Source organism: Stegodyphus dumicola, chromosome 10 (genome assembly GCF_044657685.1).
Source record: "Stegodyphus dumicola isolate Sdum_Otavi_A_Nest chromosome 10, ASM4465768v1".
Classification (NCBI taxonomy): Eukaryota; Metazoa; Arthropoda; class Arachnida; order Araneae; family Eresidae; genus Stegodyphus; species Stegodyphus dumicola.
The window spans coordinates 137092539-137098124 of NC_140777.1; positions in this window are offsets into that span (position 1 = coordinate 137092539).

Below are 5586 nucleotides of genomic sequence, written 5' to 3' on the forward strand. Positions count from 1 at the left end.
AGTTAATGATTTTTAACATACAGTTTATGAACTGAACTCTTATTTGAGAAATTTATAATGCACTGAAATAAAAAAAACTGACAAATCTCTAATAAGTATTTTAAAAAATTAAAAAGAAGTTTCTTTGAAATTCCTGTGCGTAATTCAAAATTCGAAAATGAGGTGCCGTAAGGGAGATATACGAGAAAAAATCCTCTCAAACGAATTTATGGAAATCAAGCAAATGAGGCGCATTTGAGACCTTTTGTTAGCAGGTATTTTAAAAGGTTAGCTCTGAAACCTTCTTTTGCTCTCGCGTTCTGTATTGGTGATAGCAACTAGGCCTGAGAAGGCGAGGAATGGAGAGTATGAATGCTGAAAGTTTTGCTAATGAATTGTTTCCTTATTTATGGGATTACTTCAAGGTAGATAGTCAAGTAAGGCCACAACGAACGACAAAGCCGTCAACTTTCTTTAAGAAATCACCTTCCCCAGAGGCACCAAAATCTCCGGAGCCGATGCCATCAACATCACAGGCTCCGGGGCCGATACCTCCGGATCCGACGCCACAAACTTCCCCAGCGACATCAGAGCCTCCGCAGCCGACGCCACAAATTTCCCCAGCGACATCAGAGCCTTCGGATCCTGTGCCACCAACTTCCCCACCGCCATCAGAGGACGAGATAGCTGAAGAAATTTTACCAAAACTTGCAAGAGCAGTTCTTGGCATGCAAATATGCTTCAGAAGTGACCTGAAGGTTGTCTTTGATGGAATACCATCTCTGGACATAAAAGAGCGACGTTTCATGGAGTTCGTATTCAAATATTTGGAGACTTTTGAAGTCGACAAAAATATTTTTGAGCGAACATTAGACTCTTGCGTGATTTATGCTGAATTTGCCTTGTACAAGTATCAGATGAAACAGGAGAATTACTTCAAATTGATTCCAAGTCTCTGGTGCAAGTACTTCGAGATGTACTTAAAAACAAATCGTTTCGAAATATCCGGAAGCTGGAAAATGCTTAAACAAACGGCCATGTATTTGAAGGAGGCGGTTACCGTGGTGAATGAGACCCTTATTGAGAATTTTTCGAGTCCTTATGATACTGTGGAGTTGCTGGAAGACGTTAAAAGATTGATTCCTGAGCTGAGAGAGAGGCTTGATCTTTTTGTAACTAACTATAACTCAGATTTGGTATAGTCATCGGTATGGAAGCGAGTGGACTTCAGGAAGTACAAATTAAAGCTATAACTTTATTATATGCTGAGGCTAATTTCAAGAGATTTTTTTTTTAAGCGAGAAATTCTGCAATGTGACCAAATGTTTAATAAGGGACAGCTGACTAGACTCAAAATGATGTTCTAAAACTATCTTCGAAGAAATCGGGGAAAAAATGGGATAGAATTTTGGATTATAGAGTTCGAAAATGATGAAACCGTACAACAAAGCTAATGGGTAATGTTTTCTAAACTGTGTAATATTTAAGTGTTGCTGTATGTTTATGTTCAGTGTATCTTTATAAAAATTTCAGTGTATTGCCTTCAATACTTCAAATTTGTTTTGATTAAAGTTCGCATTTCGTTCTTACCTCCTATGTTCTGTGTTAGCGTCTAGCTGCCTTTTAAACACAGTTTTAATATCTGCTCTTAAAATGCTGCTGAATATTAACCTACTCAGAAAATTTTTAATGCAATTCTTTAGTAACTTAATGCATATTGTTCATAACAAAGTAGGCCACTGCATTTTCAAGCAATGTGAAAATACACTGATGTGAAATTTAAAATGCTGCAGCAAAATAAGAGTTTAATAGATGGATTTTAACCTTAAGCTGCGATTTATATATAGAGAGAGAAAGAGGGTTAAACGACCCGAGTATCCGGCCGTGAATCTAAGCATTCGAATTTATCTGAACTTCCAATTTACTACAATAGTTTCAGCACAGTACCTATTTTTATTGCATTCAACTTCTAAGCATGTTGATTTTCCATCTTTTCGAGAGTAACATTATATATTATCAATGTACTTGACAATTTTTTCTTATTGCACAATTCGTATTCTAGTTCCTGAATTCCTTGTCTTGATATATCCTGAATACTAGCTCTTGATTACATGTAATGCTGAAAACTATTTTTAGAATGTTTTGTTTCTTGAATAAGAACAACCGCAGCCTGTTTTAAGTTTTAGCATAGTTAACTGGATTTCGGATATGACTAAACTCTGTTATAATCGATTCTACCAATACAAACATTTCATAAAGGAAATTGAATTCTTGTGAACTGCGGATGCAAGAAAACATTTAATTCGTATTTTCTTTAATTTTCATATGTGATGTGTCTTACTTTAAACTATTCATAACATGCACATGAATAGAAGTCTATCCTCGTTAAATCGAGCCAGCTCAGAATTACGAGTCCCACTGTTTGGTACCTTCAGACTGAATAATGTATAACGTAACACTTGCGTAATTATGTTCAGATTATCAAATAAATTTATCCTGAAGGTGGTTATTTCCCAGTAATATTTCCAATTTAACTCAAGCCTTTTAATTTTAAGGTTTTATTTACACATCTATCGGTGACATTTCTTATGGCGAAATGCTAAATTTATGGGTTTCTTATCAACCATGACTTTCGTAAGCAGAAGCCTAATTTTTTCACATTGGGAGTTTACATACTCAATGAGCTCATAATATTCAACACATTCTTCATTGTAGGAACACTTTCGTTGGCTGCATGATTAAATAACTTCATAGATTTAGAGAAAAAATACAAGTACATTAGACTGCTTAGCAAACATCAGCTTCCAGCGTTCGCGTGGTAAGACTGATGAACACTGGAAGTTCGATGGCCGCAAACGAGTTTTAATTTTTTTCTAATCGTGTAATATAAACACGAGCCAGATTCCGTAAAAGCCTTCCACAAAGACATACCTCCCCTTGGTCAGATAACTCTCAAATGCTTCAGACATGACTTGAGTAGTTCTAATCCTATGAAAACTGAGTTTTTCAATTAAATGGAAGATTGTCACGAAGTGAAACTATTACAAATTCCTGAAATGGGTGTTTAGATATCTCAATTACTTTCTAATTCCTAGTAGAATATGTTTAACTAATTTTTATCATGTTTAAGGATTTCCGTCAGATTGGTCGTAATAAAATTGTTTGATTTTTCTTTCATTACTGTGACAAACGATTGTTCATCTTTGTCTGACGAGCTACATAGCCAACTAGTAGCGAAGGGTCACAGAGTATAGATAATCCAAGCGGGTTCAATGATCTGAATGAAAAGAAGTGTTGGTTCTTTGAAATGTTACTTCAATGAAACAATACAACCAAATATCACTATTCGTTCTAACGCCCAGTGCCAAGGGTTCACCAGCGCCCTAGCGATAAGGATAGCTCAACAGTAGTAGTTATGACCTGGTCTCGAATCCAGGCTAACGGGCTGGCTGCACGGGCGTTTTCGTGGGTTTTCCCCGTGTGTAACATGAATAATAGCTAGGTGCCCTTAAAGTCTTCCACGAAGAGCATCTTTCCTCTCACGCAGGTAGCCCTAGTATCCTTTGCCATAATAAACTAAACCGAACCAGAGTTTCACCAGTGAACGAGTGATTTAAGACTGCTGAATGCTACTAGTTCAACCCGAGGCCAAACCCAGGCAAACGTGCTGGCAGCATGATTGATTTTCCTATCTCGTATGAATAAGAGCCAGTTTTATTTAGAAAGTCTTCCACGAAATCATCTCTGCCCTTAGGCAGATAGCACTTATATGCTTTGCCATATTCAAATAACGGAGAATCTCGTGGCTGCTGTTCCCTAGTCTAGTAATTCAGGATTCGATTGATTGCATTTTCTAATATGGGTACTTAAATATTGCAACATTTAAATGATCGCAACATTTGAATCTGACAATTGTAAATTATCGAAACATTTAAGAGTACTCTTTTGTTATTGGGGCCGGATTCAGAGATGTACGTGTTCATGTATATATCTATGTACATAAATGTGTATGTATGCAGACATACATGCATTTCTGAATCCGGTATAACAGAAGTGTACGCACTTAAGTGTCCGTACAAAAGCTTGATTTTTATTATCACAACTTTGATGCTAGAATCATTACTCATTGCTGTATATTACCAGAGTAATGATTAATGTATATTGTATATTGCCAGAGTAATTGATTTCAGATTTCAAAGTAGCTGTGCTGTGATTCGTTTTAGATTTAATGAGTTTCAAATACACTGTATTCCATACTGGGATGCGCCGAGAATTGTAAAGTTTTCATGCTTACATTTGACATTATAACCTCGGTTTGGTCTCTTCAGTTTTTACTGCCTTATCAAACTTATCAAAGTTACGCGAATGGTCTATGTAAGCCGCTTAGAATTCCAGACCCAATTTAACTTATGATTAAAGTCGGTTAAGACATGAGCAATACCAAAACTTAAAACGTAAGAAATGCATTCTTAGTGATAATCTGTTATTTCATTTTTGATTTTTTTAAGAATATTACTCATGAACATTGATTATGAAGAGAAAGTATGAGGGAACTTTTATGACTATCAATGCCAGAAATCAGCTATAAAGTGTTGTATACGAGCCTAAAGAAATTGAAAATCCCCCTTCAAAACTAGATCGTAAGGAAGACTGTTGAAACTGCACTATTTACGTGGAATTTTCATCTTTCTGTGAATAAAAATGTAGACTTTTCAAGTTTTAAAAATACATTTAATATACATTTAAAAAGTGGATTTTAATGTAAATGTTTCCACCTTAGCTGTGGTATTAGTTCACGGCCGAGCGGTAACGTCGCTGAACGCAGGTAGTTTGGTCGGGGTTCGAGTAACGGCGAATGGGCTGGCTGAATGGACGTTCTCCTGTTTTCCCCCATTTGTAACATGTATACGAGCTAACTTTCCATGGAAAGTTCTCCACGAGGGCAACCCTTAGGCAGATAGCTCTCACGCGTTTTGTTATAATTAAACAAGCCAAACCACACTTTTTCTTCCTTACTTAACAATCTGGAAAATTTCATGGAATAATTTATCTTTACGATAAAAATGATTCTTATTCACATTTAGTTTTGTATTTCAAAAGCAGGCAATTGTTATTTTTGGAAAAGCAAGTTGAATTAATTTGAAATCAACTTAAACACAAAGATTTTTAACTTAAATATATTTTTCACATCAAAAGAATAGAAAAAAAAAATGTGCGAGTTTCATGTCGACAAAGTTAGTACCACCTACTTTCACATTCCCGCATTTCTCTTCGTGTAACTCAAATTTTATGAAATCTGATATTTAGCTTTGGGTTTTATATTGATGAATTATCATGCAATTAACCTATAGATAAAAAGTTGTTTCGTATTGGATTAAGTATATTCCTTCATTGTGTAGTCATAGTATATAGGTAAGCGTGTACAATTTTATCGAATTCCAGCTTGACACATTGCATATTTTATTAGCAAGACTTTTATGTTTGTTCACAGAATAAATCGAAATAACTTTTTCTGATAAATTTAAACGAACAACTTTTACATTAATCCTAGAATTTCAAATCTCGAAGTGTTTTTTCTTAATCACGGGTAGCTACATGGATTTTTGT